The sequence below is a fragment of the Zosterops lateralis genome (genome assembly GCF_965231275.1).
Source record: "Zosterops lateralis genome assembly, chromosome: 9".
Classification (NCBI taxonomy): Eukaryota; Metazoa; Chordata; class Aves; order Passeriformes; family Zosteropidae; genus Zosterops; species Zosterops lateralis.
Genome location: NC_139769.1, coordinates 11,115,067 through 11,134,000, shown reverse-complemented (window position 1 = coordinate 11,134,000; position 18,934 = coordinate 11,115,067). Strand labels below are relative to the sequence as shown.

At 45.0% G+C, this 18,934-nt stretch overlaps 1 protein-coding gene across 4 annotated transcripts in view; it reads left to right on the top strand.

Annotated features, from left to right (window-relative positions):
* Positions 1 to 4,608: 4,608 nt before the first annotated feature.
* The window catches only part of PTPRF (protein tyrosine phosphatase receptor type F), a 376,812-nt gene continuing 362,486 nt past the window's right edge, over positions 4,609 to 18,934 (top strand). For 2 of the 4 annotated variants that reach the window (XM_083868100.1, XM_083868096.1), the window contains exon 1: positions 4,616 to 4,679. The gene's annotated coding sequence lies outside the window, so the exon portion shown is untranslated. Of the gene's footprint in view, positions 4,680 to 5,941; positions 5,961 to 18,934 lie in introns of those variants that run through there. The other 2 variants (XM_083868101.1, XM_083868098.1) reach the window with 2 other exon arrangements.

Genomic DNA, 18,934 nt, shown 5'->3' with positions numbered 1-18,934 from the left:
CTGCAAACCCAGGTCAGGCTGGTATTTCTGCAGCCACTTGACTTGGATCTCAGTAAAAATCTCTTCCTTCCTAGGTTGCCTTGATCTGAAAGCTTGTGCTTTGAGTTTTCTGCTGTGGGCTGCCATGTTCTGAAAGGTTGTGCTTTGCCTTTGCAAGGGGCTGTAAAAGCCTGTGGGCACCAACAGGGCTTTCAAAACTGAGTCAACCTGTCCTCTGGCACATGGCATCGGGGCTGGCAGCTGAGCTCATTTCTCTGCTCTGCCACTAGCTCCTGTACGATATTAGCTAAGTCAATTAGCTTCTTCTGGCATCTGTTTTTCACCTCTAAAAGGGGGACAGTAGTAATTTCCTATCTCATAGAAATCCTGTGAAGATAAATACATTAGCTTAGGAAGTGCTCAAATACCAGTGTGATCAGTGCTCCTCTCCATCTCCTTGGCAGCCCGTATTTTGTAGCCTGGAAGCCTGTGGTCTATCAAACCATGAAGGATTGGAGCTGAAGACCACCAGATCAACTCTTCGACTGGCTGAGCACACATGTCTTCACAATGAAAGTCAGAAAAACACACCTTCTCAGGGAACTGACAAGAATGGAAAAAAATGGAGGAGAAGCAAACTTTGGCAGTAAACCCAGAGGGGAGCAGAGACCATTCCAACAGCAAAGTCACAAAAACACTGTATAAAGTGTTTGCTTTAAGCTACACGTACACGATGTATTTTAGTCTTTCCATTGCCATTCATTTAGGGTTAGAAAAGAATACCAAGCTGATATTCCTGGGGCAGACCATGCTGCAAATACTCATTTGAAGCATTACTTTTCTGAGTAAGTGGTTATATTTTAGAAGTGTCTTCCATAAGCCAACTGCCGTTAGCACTCTGGAATTCAGCCCTTAGCAGAAGGTCATTCAATTTTTGTCTTAGGGATCAGCATCTCCAGGGTCTTCTTCTAGCACATTTTATTCAGTCAGGAGCACGAAAGTTTTCCCATTTAATAATGCCCAAAATATATCTATAAACCAGGACCAAATTTTCTAGCGATGCTTAATTTTGGTTTGTTTGCTTTTCTTCCCCAATGATCTTAGCTTTCTGCTTTGGTGGGAGGAGCAGGAAGAAACTATGAGGATTGTTACTGATGTTTTTGTGCTTTGCAGGACCTCTAAAGGCATCAGTCAAGTGGGGAACTCCACTGAGCTAAGCTCTATGCAAAGCTACAGTAAGAGAGAGCACATATCCTGACCAGAACTGATCAGCCAGCTGAGAAAACCAATACAGAAATGGAAAGACACTTAAACATACCTTTTAGAAAGATATGTGAGGAACGTTTGGGCCTTGGCCAGGAAATAGAAGCAAATACTTCAGCATTGTGATTGTACTATTATTACAACACTGACTTTCATTTCTTCAAAAGTACAACTTTCATTTCTTCAAAAGTACAAAAGTATAGTTAGGCAAAATTAAGGGAAAGTTTTTAACCTCCTTCTTATGATTTTTCAACCCAGACAATTTAGTGCTATGAATGAGGAAACATCAGGACTGTCTCTCTAAGGCTTCAGCTCCTTCAATTGGAGAAAAACAGAAATGGGCAACACAGATTGTTTTTTTTATTATTTGGAGCAAAACAGTATTCTAATAATCCTGTATTACAAAGGAAATGAAAGAGTCTTGGGGGTAATATTGAAAAAAGGGTGGGCAGTCAGAGTCATGGCCATATGGTCCTCAAGCTGTGCTGTCAAGTAGATCTGCAGATGGAGATGTATTATCTTACATGAGCACCAAGTGGAGCATTGCACCAGGCACTTGTGAATCAGACCAGTAGACCTGACAATACAATTGACAATTACTGTAAAATCAGGTGAGAAACAGTCAGCAGCAAGAATACTCCCTCAAAAAAACCCCAACAGTTGGAGAGAGGACAAGCTTCTGACAAGCTCTGCAGCTTACAGATACAACCTGGAACATTTAGCAAGTTTCGCAACATCTGAAACAAGAAGAGTTGTTCTGACAAGTCTCAAGAAAATCAGCACCCTGGTCTTCTGATTTTAAACCAATTTATTATGTTAAAGGCAAACTACACTGCACCTACACACTAGCTGGCTATCAAGTGGCGCACAGGACAAGGGTATGGGTGTGTGCATTTACTCTGAAGAGCTGGAGCAAAGGGAAGGAAGAGCTACCAGGAGCAGTGACCTCCAAACTGAGTACTGTAAATACACACAGAGACTCTGCTTTCCAAAAAGCTCACCACTGAAACAGCTTGGCAGGCGGGAGGCATGAAAGCTACTGAGATGATACACTTGGGTGCTATGTGTGAACTGGCAGATCATTCTCAGGGCTTTAGGACTCTTGTACCAGCTCCTTACAGAATACAGCTCTGGTGACAACATGCCACTATGTCCTGTACTATACAAGCCCCTGAAGAAGATGCCTCTGCTTTGAGGAACAGTGCCCTATAATTGCGAAGTCCTCAGAGAGGTAAAGGGGTGACAAACCAGCCACCCCATATCAAGTGGGAGCAAACCACCAGTGTCTAGTGGGCTCACACTATTCATAGCTTTCCAGGTTTTTACATTGCGCAGGCACAGAGTGCATGGGGGAGTAACAAAGAGTTTAGGGTGGTAGCTGTATAAGAAAACTCTTTGTTTCATGATTCAGATGATTAATGGCTTACGCCCATGGGACAATCATTTACCTGCAAGTCTTGGCTAGAAGCTTCAGGGCATCAAAAGTTTATGAGGCAGCTCTGTGTCAGTCACATGAATCCACACTGGTGAAGGTGTTTAGAAACCTGCATCTTTAGGTGTCTAAAAAGATCTTAAAAATTTATCCTGTAGATTTCCCAGACGTTTCAGTGTCTCCACTCTTAAAAAAACTCTTAAACATCTGACAAGATTAGTAAAGGAACAAGAAGCCACACATCTTCCATTTTTCAAGCAAACACCAAATAACTCATTGCTTATACATAAAATGAATGGGGGTTGAGTAGACATGACCCCACTTAAACTTGCCAACATGGCTGCTACATGAGCTGGGGCTCTGGCAGCTCTGTGAATCCCCTGTCTGGAGTAGGGATCGCCCGCCTTCCCCATGGTCTTGTGCTCCAGAGCATCCTGAAGCAGATCCAAATTTTAACACAGAGACTGGAGCCCATGGGCACTTTGGCAGTGCTACGTGGCACTCAGCCAGCACCACTTATACTCTGAGCTCCGTGGCCTCACTGTGTAATGCACAGAAGAGCTGTTTTGCAGCAATATTTGGATGCCATGTAGGAAAATATCCCCAGAACCAAAGGTTTTAGGTGCCAGAGCTTCCTGTGGTGTGGCAGGGGTGCAAAACTGGCTCTAGGTACTCAGTTTAGGGCCAAGGCAAGTGATGCATGAGGGGCCAGGCATCCATTCAGTCCAGTGAAGCCCAGTGCTCCTGGGAGTGCTTGAGACAACAATGCCAGGACAGAAGAAGAACCTATACAAACTATTTGGCTTCTACCAGCCCCCTGGCTGGAGGAGATGAGATAATAACAGCCAAAGATCCACAAAAGAACGCAATAACCACACACGAGAAGAAATCCTGGAGACCACAGAGAGGGAAAAAAAAAATCAACACGCCGTGGGAAATGCCTCAGTGAGCCCAGCCCGGTGGGCAGAGAGCGGCAGCAGGGCCAAACTGCCCAACACGGCGGAGCTGCCCGCGCTGACGCAACCCCGGCTCTGAGGGAGGGCTGGGCAAGGAGCCAAAGAGCACCAACACGCCCGGTGCAAGGGCCTGCCTGGCTTAACCCTTCCACCGTCCCAACAGCCCGCAGAAAATACGTCTCGGTTTCTCCATTTCTCAGTTCAGGGCTCTGGACGGGGGAGCAGGAGGGGCTGGACGGAGTAAAGGAGCAGCAGCGCGCTCGGGCTGAAACACCGCGAACAGCCACGGCCGAACCATCACAGCCCGCAACAGGTCCCAGCGCGGCGCTGCCGCCGAGGGGAGCGCGGGGAGAGAGGAGGGGGCCGCTCCACAGCCCGCCCGCCGCTCCTCGCACCTACTGGGGCCCCCCCATCGCAGCTCTGACCGCTCTGCGGCCCGGGGTGAGGAGCGGAGGGACCGGGCGCGGGCCAAGGGCCCCCCCCGAGGCTCGGTGGGGCTGCAGCCCCTTCTCCCGGCAGCCGGGAGGAGAGCGGCGGGGCCCCGCAGCTGCCAGTCCGGCTCCTTCCGGCGGCGCCTCCAGAGCGCCCGCCCCAGGCCGCGGCCGCGCCCTGGCCCGCCCCACCGGGCCGCCCCCCGCCCTCCCCCTCCCACACCTGGCCGGGGCGGGCCCTGCCCGCCGGCTGCGGGCCGACTCGGCGGGCGAGGCAGCGCAGGCCGCGGTAGAGCGGAGCGGGACTCGGCCGGCAGCAGCGCCTCGCCTCGCCGCGGGGCCCAGCGCGGCAGCGGGGCCCGGCACGACGCAGCCCAGGTGAGCCCGCGGGCGGCAGGTGGCGGCGGCGGGGCGGGCCGGGCTGGGCTGGGCTGGGCTGGGCCGGGCCGGCGGCGGGGCGGGAGCGGCGCGCGGCCCCGGCGTGGGCGGGCTGGCGGCGGCGCGCGCGGAGCGCGGTCCCGCGCGGCGGCGGCGGCGGCTGGAGGAGCGGGCGGAGCGGAGCGGGTTCTCGCGCGGCGCCCGGAGGCAGCATGCGGACGGCGGAGCCCCGGAGCCCCGGTAAGTGCTTCGGCTGCGTCGCCTCGCCCTCCTCAGCCCCGCGTCCGGCTCCCGACGCGGCGGGATCGTCTCGCCGGGAGCCGCCAAACTCCGCCGCCTGTTGAGCCCCGCGGATCGCGGCCCCCGAGCGATGGCCCCGCCGTCCGCTCCCGCCCCGCCGCCGCCCCGGGTGCCCCGTGGGGGCCGCCGTGGGGTACCGGAGCCCCCCTACCGCCCGCCGGGGCCGCCACGCGGTTTTCCGGCGGCCCCCGGAGCCTCCCCGGGTCGGCGGGGGCAGGAGGCACCTGCCGGTGCCGGGGGCGCGGGGATCGCCGTGACCTTCCCGGGCGGGCTGCGGCGCTCGGGGCGGCCCCGGCGGGCGCACTTTGGGCTCGGGGCTCGGGGGAGAGGGGTCGCGTCCCGCGGGGCGCGGTGCTGAGCGCCGCGGGGCGTCCCGGGCGCGGTGCCCGCTCCGTGTGCGAGCGCGGGGCGATCGGCGGTGCCCGGAGCCTCTCCCGCGGCCGGCCCGGCCGTTTCTACGGAGAGAGGAGGGAAGGGAGCGAGGGAGGGCGCTGCAGCGGGGGGCGGCAGACCGCGCCTTTCCCCCCCAGCGGGGCGAGCCGCCGCCTGGGAGAGCGCAGGGCTGCCGGGCGGCGGCGTCTTGGGTGGCGAGAACAAAGGGCCCCCGGCGGGAGCGGGCAGGAGCTCCGCCGCCGCTCCCGGGATGCCAGCTCCCCACACCGGGCTGGGAGTGCTCATCCCGGTCTCTCCCCGTTCGCCCTCCCCGGGGAGTGCGGCTGCAGCCTCCGCGGGGCCGGCTCCTGCCCCGCAGCCGCCTCCGCAACCTGTTGTGCCGCCTGCCTGGTCGGGGGTGCCGGCGGGGCGGGGCGGGCAGTGTTCCCCCCGGACACCCGGGGCCGGGCGGGCAGTGTTCCCCCCGGACACCCGGGGCCGGGGCCGGGCAGTGTTCCCCCCCGGACACCCGGGGCCGGGCAGTGTTCCCCCCCGGACACCCGGGGCCGGGCGGGCAGTGTTCCCCCCCGGACACCCGGGGCCGAGCGGGCAGTGTTCCCCCCCGGACAGCCGGGGCCGGGCAGTGTTCCCCCCGGACAGCCCGGGCCGGGCGGGCTCTCCCGGAGCGGCGCAGCCCGGGGCGAGCGGGAGGCGCGGGCAGTGGGCGGGCGCGTTTGCCTTCCCGGTGATTTCTGCACCCACAAACTGTTAAGACACACAACTTCCAGCAGTTCAAATCGCCGGCGTGAATTAAATCCAATGAAAGCAAGTCTTTCCGCGCTGTTAAAGGTCTGTTCCCGCGGAGCTCTTGTGCGGAAGGATGTGTTCTGTTTCCAGGAGACTGACTGGGGCAGCTGTCCTGAAGCCTTTTGGAGTTTCGTGTTTATTTCGTGTGTAACCGAATAAAGCCGTATTGTCAGTATCAAATACGATATTCTCTTGTCAAGTTTAGGACTGAGCTGTAAAAAGTGATTTGGGCTGACGATAACTGGATAATCGAAGCTTCAGTTGAATATTTGTTGGTTTAGAGATCTCTGGAGGCAGCTAACTTGTGCAGGGACAGGGAGCAAATAGAGTTTCCTTATGCCGCTTCTGAAACCACCTTTGTTTATTTTTCAAGGTAAACGCTAGGGATATGACAAATTTAATTTAAGATTACTGAGGTCCTGTGCTGCAAATGACTTATCTCCGTGTCTGGTTGCTGGGTGATTGTTCCACGAGTGCCAGTTAGGCTTTGAAAACAGATTTTTAAATACAGTCCATTGCATTCATTATGGTAATGCAGGAAATGCGTGGCTCACAAGGTTGGTTTTATGGAAGGGGAACAAGTGTACTTTAATCCTGATTTTATTATTTCTTCTGTGGTGGTTTGCTGTGAGACTGAGGACGTAGGAGTAATAGATATCCGTACTGTGAAGCACATGATCAGCAGTCTGAACTTCGAAAGCAAAGAGTAAAATCTGTGTGGCAAAGCAGCCAGTTTGTGATCTGAATGTGTGGTGGGTGACAGTGTTGAATTATTTAAGTTCTCAGTTTCTGCCTTTAACCAACCATCTTAATGTGCAACTTTCTTAGCCTGTGTCCAGCTTTTGAAATAGTTTGCAACATGACCACATATGTGAAGGGGTTAAAGGAGCTTATGGCCAAAAAGTTAACTCATAACTTCAGATCAAGAGATTTTTATATTCAGTTTAGTTAAAAATATTGCCATCAGCTTTTTTTTTTTTTTTTTTTTTTTTTTTTTTTTTTTTTAACATGTGCATGTCCATGCGTGTCTTGGCTGCATACTGGTTGGGGCCATTAGCAAAATAGTACAAGCCACAGACAACATTTTATTCTCATTCACGTTGCCCGTGAAAATGTCAGTTTCTGGAAAATCAGAGTAGAAGCCATCCTATGTTGTATATTGGTTGTAGGCTGAGAGGTATGCAGGTATTTTTAATTTTATTTTTTTTAAACTAAGTCCCGCTTTTGGGAATGTGAGATAATTGTCATTGGCAAAAGCAGAGAAGATAGTCAAAGCTTGTGATTATAAAGAGAAAGATCTAAGCTTGTGGGTAACGGAGAAGAAATGTTTTCCTCTTTGTGTCCACATAATGCAGGGCTGTGGGAAGATATGCCTAATGAAGATGATTATTGCTGTGGCTTTCCATAAATCCACTTGTAATGGAGGCTTTGTACAGTTACTTCTGAATCTGTACATTTAAAAACTGCAAATAGCGATAATGGAGTTGGCTAATAGCAGACTGTCAAGTAAGTGCAATCCTTGTGATAATGTTCAGCCATAGATCTCCATTTAAGCATTACTTTTTAGTAGAAAATGTTTCTTGTAGGTCATAGTATATGCACTTGGGAGGAAAAAACCCTCGAGTTGTTGCTGCCCATTCTTGAATCTTAACCAGGTGACTGTAATTGGGCAAAGGGTGCTTTTTCTCTCCAGCTTTTTATCAGATAGCAGGAGATGTCCAATTCAGTAGATCCATTTGATGTGAATTTAGATAGTGGCAAGGAATACTAATAAAAACCAGCTTTAAGAGACCGAAGAAGTTTACCTGAATGGTAAACCTGTGTCTGTTTGCAAATTAGAACTGGGACTTGTGCCTGTTGAAGAATTGCAAACTTTCCTGTGGAGCGTTGGAGTGTGCTGGATGCCACCACATGGTAGTCTGAGCTGATCCTGTTAGTAGTATTAATCAGAACAAATCTTTCTGTTTCAGTGGTTTTTTAGTGCTTCTTAGAAACCACGGTTGAGTTAAATTACTCATGTCTGTTTTGCAACTTAAAAGGTGAAGGTAAGACAGCAGGGAAAAATTTTGATGTGGTATCTTGCCCCAGTACAGAAGGATGTGAAATCATTTATTATTTTCAAGTAAAGCACTTAAAATAGCTACTGGCTGTTTTATATAGTGTTCTGAATGAATGCAGTTTTAACTTACATAGCTAAGAAACAGCTTTTGAAGGAAACTGACAGGAGACTTGCTTATGTTTATGTTTGGAGTAATTCATTGAGAAATATTTGTGATGCTCTCCATCATTGCTTGCCCTCATTGAAAGGCAACGCTTTGACTTTCATCTTTCATACAGTATGTCAGGGCTCCTTCTGTGGGTTTAGTTCTGTTCAAAATCTGACCATAAAAGTAAGCGTTGTTTCTACAGATTTTAGTGCAGTGTTCAAACCCAAAATATATGCTTCCTTTCCAGTAAAAACTTGTAATTACATGGAGTGGTAGCGAACTGGAAAGTATTGCAAAACATATGTAAGAATACTGTCGTACAAACTCTAAAACTGACGAATGACTCACTCACCAGTGCTATATCAAATTCTATCTATACACAAGGTTTAAATGACAAGTTTACTTTAGGCAGGGAATATGCAATTTTCTTGTACTCTTTCTTCATCTAATGTCAAGTGAGCTTAATGAAATGGTGCATGTGGGCATACAGGAGGTACCAGTTGTAGAGGTTTAATGAGCAAGGGGAACAAGCACTGCTGGCTTTATTTGTGAAGGTGATAGATGTAACTCTGTACTCTTACATTAAAATGAAGTTCATGGTATTGGTCCTTATTTTGAGACGTATATTTCTTTTAATGTACCTCATCATCATTTGTTTATGTGCATTTACTAATGTTGGTTTTATTTTTGTTTTCTATGGGACAGAGTACTCGGCTTTTTGGCAGTATACACGTTCATCTTTGCATATTTATATTAGTTGAAATTTTTAACTGGCATTTTGGCAGCATTTTTGTGAGCATAAAATTCAGGTCACTGCCAAAACTAAAATGTTACAATGGCCAGCATGGGGAAGGGGCCCATGATTGTAGGCTAAAGAGGAAAAGGCCACTTTCCACTGCAACAACGCAGGTTTTATTCATGCCTTTGACACTGTCATTGTGAGAAGCTTCAGAGAGCTTTGGAGAGCCCCCTAAAAAAATCAGAATATGTTAAGAGGCAGTAACATCCTGTACTTGGGAAGTCTTTGTGAGCTGGGAGAAGGACAAGGAAGAGTGGAGTGTAGGTATCATACTATCAGGGTTGTGTGCTGCTAGACTGTGTGTCACACTGGTGTGTGTGTGTATCACCTGTGGATGCTGGGGCGCCTGATGAAACGTGTGAGGAATCCCAGCCTGCAAAGCTAAGGAACCCAGGAACTGCTCAGCACTCAGAGGAAGAGAAACCCCAGTATTGACTTGGCCCTAGATAGAAGATTTTAAACTATTCACTACCTCTTATTTTAATTGCTAATTTAGCCATTCTGCCACAAAGCCTTTTGTCTGCTTTCCCTTGTGCTCTCTGTTAATCATCATCTTTATGGGCAGTGGGGAAGACGCCTTGGTCTTTGCCTTATGTTGATCATGAGAGCTTAGTGACCATGCCTGCAAGTGTTTGCCGTCTGTAGGAAGGTCGAAGTCTCCTGGGACTGTGAAAGGAGGCCAAGTAGGGGAGCTGGAGCACTTGCTGTTTAATGTCAGTGTGCACACAATATTTATACACCTGTGCCTTAGCAGAAAAAAAGAGTGAAACAGGTCTTGCTCCTTCAAGGACTCTATTATGTGAGAACTTTATTTTAAAGATGGGAAATACGGAGGTAAGTTAGGGTTTTTGGAGCAGAAGATGGAAGCAATGTTTATAAAAAGCCCAGTTGAGATCAAAATTGACAAAAGTATCTCCTCATGTCTGGGCACTGTACTCAGAGGAAGCTCTGTTTGGATGCTTTAATCAAGTGCAATCCACTGTGTAGCTGAAATAGAGCAATACCATTAATCTGGGGAGGAATAGGATGGTCCCATTCTTATTCTTGTCCTTTATCAGGAGTACAAGCTTCCAGTTTACAACCTGTCCAAATGACATTTATTTCTTGGCACAAAATTTCAACTGCAGCTGGCAAGTGGGTAAATACTTTCTTCCAGTATTACTGAGAAAGAGGAATTATTTAGATTGGCACAAGAAGTTTATAGTTTGGAGTTGTCACATGAAATTGAAAGGAGAAAAAACATGAAAGCCAGGCATGTGGCATTGTTCTTTCAAAAGCAGTGCTGGAAATCTGGTCATCACTCGAAACCAAACAAAGCATACATGTGCTTGACCATGGTGAGGAATTATTTACTGGCTTTATAGGCCTCTCTTCAATTCTTTTTTCCATCCTGCAGGTGCTGTGTTTAACACTGAATTGCATGTATGTATACAAAGAAAAACATCTGTTCTATTTTATGAGATCCACAGAGCAGGGTTGGTTTTCTATCCCTCCTGTGTACGGATTCTTCTCTCATGTGTCATACTTGCTGCTGAAGGCAGCCAGGCACTTGAGCTTTGTAATATCTTTTCTCTCTGTAGGAACAGGAAGTTATTCATGGGATGGTACTTGATTCTTCTGTTAGATTTCCTCACAAAATTAGACCTCACAGTGTTTTGGAGGATGATCTGCATCTATTTTTCTGGAGGAGTTTTGGTGATTGTTACATCAATGTGTTAGATTTTCTTCTCCCTACATGTATTTTGATAGGATGGTTAATTAGGAAGACAAATAATATCTGAGAAATATGAAAAAGGCTAGTCTAGTGTTTAGATTTTAGTCTGCATATTTTTAAAAATACGTATTTTACCTGGCAAATACTGTGCTTCTGATCTTTTGCCTTGAATAACCATAGAAGTGGCAAAGAATCCTTTTGGGCACAGTGAGTTAAGAATGTGTTGGGGTGTTAAATACTCCAAAGATGTGAGATGGGGGCAAAGGAGAAAAAAGTGACCTTGTTTTTAGATGGAGTTTTTTCCTTTTTACAAACTACTGTTTTCTTCAAATGCAGAGGAGTTCTGTTTGCTTATATCTTAAGTAACATTTGTTTCACCAAATTTGATCAAAGGTTTAGTTGTTGCAGAATCAATAATAATTCTCTTACCTTAAGGAAAAATCTGTAATTTATGAATGTACTGTCCGTTGTATTTTAACTACTTGTACTACAAAATTTGCAAGATTACACAAATTGACTACAAGATGCACACAAAATCCAATAATACATTTATCGTGTCAAAGTTCAGTGAAATATGAAACATAATTAGCATAAACAAAGAAAATTGGCCTCTTAAACCTATGAACTAGAAGGCGTGGAACTAATTTTGTAATATATATTCTCAGTGGTTTTGTTGAGACTACTTTGGCACCACCATAATTCCTTTACAGTCTGTGTATGTTAACGCCTGTGTTATGTGGTAAAAAAAAAGTACTTAAAACTTGTACTTAACCTCAGGATGAAGCATGTATTTTTGAATGTGAATTTTAGATATTGAATGTCTCCTTGCTATAGCCTTGTTCATGAGTAGTTTCCCATTAATAAAACGCAGATACAGAGAATTACACTTGAGGACATGAGTATTTCAGATTTTATGGTGTTACTGCTTCAATTCTGCCTCTTGACACAGAGGTAGGATTATAAACTTTTGCAGGAAAGTTTTTCTCCTTTAATATACTTGTGTGATGGGAATCTGGCTAATGCTTTTTGTTGGTTTGTGTTTTTTCTGGATTCTACTATATCTGGATCCTGTAAAACTGAACTTTATGCTTTTGGTTAAGGTAATGTACTCATTTGAGGCCTTTTGGCTCAAAAAAAGAAAAGGCATTTTAGAATAGGCTGTTCAATTAGCCTAATTTCCTGGGGTCTGTCCCATTGCAGAGGGCTCATTTTAACACAGATCAGTAAGTGCCGGATCCTACTTCACTCAGCCAGGCCAAGGCAGGGAAAACTTGCAGAAGGCTGTAGCATGGCTGTGATTTCAGCAGCTGTTTTTGGGTGGGTGCAAAGTGTAAACCTCTGTTACTCGCAGCTGGATTTTGGATGAGACTGAGGCGAGTGTGGGCTCTCCTTGCCCCCATGCTGGTGCTGTATTTAGCACAGAGGTGTTGCCTCCTCCTGACAGCGAACATCTCGCTTTGCTTTGACTTCTCTGCTGCTGATTTCCCTGCCTGGCCGGGTGTTTGGCCAAGGCTGTGCCCAGGAGAAATGCACAGAAGGAGCAGTTGTGCACCTCCACAATGAAAAAAATCCCAGTAGCTCTGGGAGCAGGCTGGCACTGCTGGTAACTCTGCTTGGCTCCTACCATGGCTCTTACCTCAAGCAGCTGCATTGTAAACAAGGTAATAATAAAGTGTGCTGCTACAACTTACCTCCGTGCCTATGTCTTTCTTATGCCTGTGGAAGGAATAAGGAGCATAATTAATTATAAAAAGGAAGAGTTCTGAAGCGTTGCATGGCAGCCGCTGTCATGCTCCTCTAGTGATCCCCCATCCTGCTGTCAGAAAGCTGGGCATCCTTAAAGACACAGCAGTGTTTTGCTGAACAGTGATCAAAGGCTTCTTCATTGGCCAGGACCATCAAGGTAGATGGGCAGACGTTTGTTTTAAAATGACTTGCACAGAGTTGCTGGGATCAGCAGCTTGACTGCAGTGACGAAAAGCATCTTTAGCACGCTAGAAATCATGAATTGTGTTTTGTTTGCTTAGATCATTGAGTGTTCAGGGCAGGCACCATGAGTTGTACGGTGTTAAAGAATACACTACACAGCAGTTACGTTGCTGAAAAGCGTTTGTAAATGTAAGCATGAATTAAAGGCATGTATTTTTTTCCCCTATTAAACTTTGAAGAGTTGAGCTTTGAAGACCAGTGAATTTTCGATGCTCTTAAGTGTTGTCTACAATGAGCAGGTGAGAGATCTCCTGACCTGCTGTTCTGCCTTTTTTTTTTGTTTTGCCCCATGATTTTCTTTGAGCTGATATTTGCCTATTGGTTTTAGATGCGACAAGAAATGCAGATGTTCTGGCTTTGGCATTTGAGTGATGGGCTGACATAACTGTGTAGGTTATAAGTAGAATATAAACTCTGGAATGCTGGCTTTCTTAGTATCTGAAGGGAGTTATCAGGCTCTTGGATTTTTGTTGCAGAGTGTAATTAAAATGAACACTATAATGCTAATAATTTTGGTGTTTTTGCCTGTAGGTAAAGTTGTATTTTGGAATTAGCTATACTTCAGTGAAAGTGGATTTTTTTTTGGTGGGGATGTGGTGTGTGTGTGTGGGTTGTTTTTTTGTTTGTTTTTTTTTTTTTCTCCTTTAATTATTATTATAATGTTACCTGTTCAGAGTCTAGTGATATTTCAGTGAGAGTGCATAAAAATATTGCCAGGGAGATTTGTTTATATTTTTATTGTATATTGTAGTAACGATGTAATTATTGCTTTTAAAAGAAACGCCTGACTTGAGTGTTTAATTCTGTCAGGCTCAGGCAGTCGCTGATGAGATGATAAATGATAGGTTATGTGTAGAAGTGGATTTGCAATTACTTACTGCTTTTGGGGAAAAAAAGATGCTTTGTTTCTGTCCAGTGACTAATGTAGAAAATCGAAGTGATGCACCAGATGTTTTCTTCTAATGACTGTGGTGCAGGGTCTTTTTTTTTTTTTTTTTTTTTTTTTTTTTTTTTTTTTTTTTTTTTGTACGGAGTAGAGTTTTGACTGAGTTTGTCTCTTGGTTTTTGAAGTTTCTCCTTCTCGTTAATGCAGCACTCTTGTACTCTGGAGTTCTCTATGGGGCGGCTTCAAGGAAAAGCGCCTTTCCCAACCATTCCCGCCTGTCCCAGCTCCCTGTCCATCAGGAGGTGGAGAGGCAACCACATTTCTACAGCACGGGCTGATCGCTTCCTTTCGTTTGTTTTTATTTCATAGAATTCAAACAAGAATAAGTGTTTTGCTCTATTTGTTGATGTCTGATTAGGAATTAGTGGAAGAAACTGAATCGCGGGTGTGATTAACGGTAGTTTTTGTTTCTGGTGTATGAAAGGACTCATTGTCTGAGGCTTTTCCTCCATCGTGCTCTGCCTAATCCTGCTGAAATCACACTCACAACGGCAATGCTCGAGGCTCCTTGTCTTGTTTTCCTGCGCACTTAATCATACAGCTGGGAAAATTCCCTTTCAAGGGATGGCTGCTCCTTGTGCTCAGTCGGCCATGGTGTCACAGGGGCCTTGCTGTTAGGGTGGGCATTAGTTTGAGGGCCTGAGGAGGCCAGGGTCATTAATCTGAAATGTGAAAACTGAGCTAATTTGTGCTACATTTGTTTTTTTTATGTATGGGCCTGATGGTTTTGTTAATGCTGTTTATTACCTGGCCTCTTTGCCACTGTGGCTGAAGGAGGTGAGCTGCCTCATCCCAGCGTTCAGTTCCTCCCACCCTCCTGTTAGATAAACTTTCTGTACTTGCTGTGTAGTATTTCTGCAGGGAGGAACTTTAAAATTCCTCAGTATATGCTTTCAAAAGCAATAAAAAAAGTTAAAGGTTTGTAGAAATGAAGACATTCCTGAAGTCCATAGTAAGTACACATAACAGACATGACTGTTATTCTTTTGGGAAAAAACACAGAAGAAACACAATACCCCACCCCATGAACAGCCTTTCTTTGCCTCTGAATTGGGTTGTCATTCCAAGGTCTTAGAGTGATTTAAAAAATATAAAAAAACCTCCCCCTGAGGAATCTATTAAAAATTATTTGGTTCACTGAACATTCAGTGCATGTTCAGTCTTGGAATCCATTACATGCCCGTAGAAAGACTTTAAAAATCCTCTTTGACGAAGTTGGTCTGAGTTGTATCTCTTTGGCAGGTGGGTGTGAGGGAATTTCATTGCTTTGTTTTCAAAACAGAAGCGTGTGGAAATGAATATTGATTTTTATTATAGGTGCTTGCTAGTGCCACTGTATCCAGAGGTCACACGTTCGCTCTGCTTTTAGTGACAACTTTCACCGTTCCTTTAGTTGAAGTCTGTAGTTGTGGAGCTCTGGAAATAATTGGGAAATGCTGGGTTTTTTTCCCTTTGAATTCAATTTGTAAAGCTTTATTACCTAAAATTAAATTCTTATCAGGTTGAAATGGTGCATAAATTCTTGTTGAATGGAGACAAATGCTATTAGAAATCAGTGAAACTAAGCTATATTTTAATCCTAGATTTATTTTCATTTCCATTGTCATAGACTGAAAACACTTTGCATCTACTTTGTCCATCCATACTGGTGGTTTTTTTTTGTTCTGATTAGTTTTAATGGTTAAGTCTAGAATAGATGTGTGTTGGAGTCCCACTTGCAGTGCAGTTGTGTGCTGTGACATGGGTTATATTTCCAGGTACCAAGTGTAGGTGTTGTCAGTTCCCATTAGCATGTGCTGCTTTTGTGTGCTGAAGAGAGTTGTCATATTATTCAGCAAAACTGCCTTTTTTTTAAAGAACTTTTGCATGTTTTCAGCTCATGATGGAGAGCTCTTGTGTCTCTTTGTTAGGTTTTATGTGCAGATATTCACAGTTGCTCAGAAAACTACAGCTTAGTAGTTTCTCACAATCTAAAGTCAGGTAAGGATTTTAAGAAAACACAAATAATGGACAATCCCTCCGGATATGCAAGTTTATTTGATTAACCCATCTGACCTGCAGCATTGGAGAGCAGTTAAATATTTGGACAGTCAGCAGTCCTGTTAGTCATGTTTCATTAGGTGACGGCCTCCTCCATTTCGAGGCTGCTCTGTGTTTGCTGCTGTTGCCAAGTCTTGTGAGATCTTGAAAGGGAGCCATGTGTGGGGGCATGGCAGGTGCTTCTGGGGCTGTTGCTGGACCAGGCTGCCAGGGGGAGCTGGGATGTGTGTCACTGCAGCAGCATCATCTGCAGTGGGATGGGAATCAGGGGCAAGGAAAAAAAAATTGTTAATTGCGCATTGCCAACACCATAAAGGTTAGCTGGTAGATAAAGTTACCAACCTAGGCAGAAATAGCAATGCTGCCCTGAGAAGTGTTAAAGACTTGTCAAAACCTAATCTAATCTCCTGCATTAACTGTATATTGTAATAATGGGTAAATGAATTTCCAGCATGCTGAGATAGTCCAATTTTAATAACTTTTCAAAAAATCAAAGGGAGGTATTGTGCTAGAAGAGGCGTATCACGGTTATCCAAATTTCCTTCCATGGAACTGTTTTTAATTTTGTGTGAGTGTATACTAATGGTTTAAAAACTCATTTGTCTCCTTGTCAGCAGCTTGACCGGTATTTTAATACAAAGGATGTGTTATTATCTTGAACTGGTCTTGTTTTTCAATGTATGTAGCAGCCAGCTGGAAAATTGTTTGACTTTTTAACTGCTGTGGTTTTGATGCAGTGTCTAATGTAAGAAAGTAAAATTTATTTAAAATCAGTGACGCTTTTAATCATTGTACTTCCATTTAGATTCAAGGGGATGGGAGCAGATGTTTATGCTGAAGCACTCAGTCTTCCCCTTTTTTTAAAGATCTGTGGTAATTCTCTCTATTAGAGCTAGGTAAAATTCCTGTACTTAAAATATGAGGAAAGGAAGTAGGAAACAGCTGCATTTTAACTAAGTGCATTTCTGGATGCATTGCTGAAGGTGTTCTAATAGAAATATGTCTAGTAAGTCTATGGGAGAAAAACCTAGTACAAAAACCCCCAAACAAACCCCATAGGGATTCAAATGTGGTTTTAAAAATTACGATAGTGCCTTTTTGTCTGTTCTAGCAAGAAAAGAGTATGATTATAATGTGTTTTCATCATAAAGGTTTTGTAAGTGACTAGACGGAGATTCAGCTCTGAATTCCTGACTTTGGAGTGTCCAAATTGTGCATAATTAACTTAAAAGTCAGATTTTTGGAGACTCAAATGTTTCACAGGGAAATTAATGAGAAATGTAGTGTAATGTACTGCTCTTTTCAATATGGTTTTCTCACCTGAAATTACCGAGTTATAAATATTTTAAATGGAAATTGGTTCTGAAATGAGCTATGAACAAGTATTCTCCTATATTTTTGGTCTCAAAGTGAAAAATGCTTTGATTAATAGAGCCCAGTGCATTAGTTTTTATGGTAGTTTGCTGCAACTCAAATGTAGTTTCTAGGCGTGCTTAAAAGATGTAAGTTTGGCAAAGTTTATGCCCTGTCTTTTCACCTAATTGCTTTGAGTTTGCGTATAATCTTGTTAATTAAATTGTTTCTGCATGATTGCTGAAGCATCTCAGAATAGGTAAAAAATGCTCTTTATGGACCAAAGTGTTCATGGTTTGGTATCAGTTGTGTGGAGGGTGTTGGGTGCTGCTGTTAGAGGGGGACAGCACCTGCCTGGTGGGTGTCTGAGCCATCAGGAAGGAAAGCAAAATTATTTGGCGTGGTGTGAAATAACTTGTGAAATAAGTGCTGTTTTTTGTGTGTCATTGGCATGAGGAACAGATGTGTTTGCAGAGTGGCTTTCTCCACTAATGGTGTGACACGGGTTTGTGCTCTTGCCTTGGTCAGAGGGGACGACACCAGGTGTGTGTCAGGTTGTCACTGCCTTCTGACGCTGCTCAGGAGGGTTGGTTGGTTCTGACCAGCTCTGGATAAGTGGAAATGAATGACTTCACAGAAGGCCCAGGGTAAAGGCAGTGTCACTGTGAAGGTAGCTCCAGGAGACTGATCCAGGCCCACCACAGCTGTGGGCTCAGTTTTCTGTGCTCTGGCTGTGACCTTGGATGTGCATGGGTGAACTGTGAGAGCTATTGACAAGTTACAGGAATCCTGGATGGACGCATGGCGTCTCACTTTGTTTAGTAGTGGATTTTTTTTCTTTTTTGAGGAGGGACAGAGACGCAGCTGAGAGTTCCCAGCTACAACGCTTTTCAGATCCTTATTTGAAAGTGTTTTAAACAAGGGACATCAGAAGCTGAGATACAAAGCAACCTTTTGAAGTTAAAAGTGGGTCTGCATGAAAATGAACTGCTTGTCTGTGAAAAGAGTCAAGTGTGAAAGGATAGGATGGTTTCACTAAATGAATTTGATAGTCTGAATAAGTGTGGTGAGGCAGAGAGGAGAATCTGGAAAGGTCAGGACTGAGCATGTGACTGTAGATGAGGCAGTGGAAAGACATGAAAGGAATTGTGTGGAAATGCCTTGGTTTACTTTTTTTTTTTTAAACTTAGAAGTAATATATTTGTTTTGGTGAAGGTGGTTATAAAAAGGGAACTTTACAAGCTTGCTGCAAGAGAAGCAGGGAATCTGATTCCTTTGGGATCTTGTACCTTTTTCAGTCAGCCATTGTGTGGTTTCAAATAACTAGCAGATCAAAGCCTAAAGGAACTCCTTGTTACATGTGCTGTCCCATTTGTAGGACTTCTCTGTCCTGCATGCTCACTTCAGTTGAGTGCTTCAGCAGCTTTTTGTCCCAAGTAGATTTCTTATTATTGCTATCTTGTTTTCAGTGATTCATATAACTTGGAGATTTTAACTCAAAGAATTTATGACAACTTTCCTATATTCCTGATATTGCTTAAAAGTAACGCATGAGATATCTGCATTTGATACAGATAAATGTGATATTTGCACTGGTAGCAGGAAACTGTCTGAACTTTGTACAAAAAGTTATGGACTCCAAGGTTAACTGTCACTGCTCGTGGGATCTCGAGACCCACAGTACTTCTGTCAAGTCATCAGCTCTGTGCTTAGGAGTGATTAAAGAGAGCATATCCAGTCCTTTGAAAAAAGTATAGAATAAGATACAGAATGTTATTATGCCTTGTCTAAATCTATGGTTTGTCCATGCATTAGATACTGTTTAATCTCTCTTTCATATCAAAATACAAGGCAGCTAGAGGAGCTGCGGGGGGAAAAGCGACACCAGTAGTTAGAGACCTGGAATGGCTTCCATGTGACAGATGTTCCATGTGACTGGGAAAGGTGTGGTTGAGGAATGATGTCACA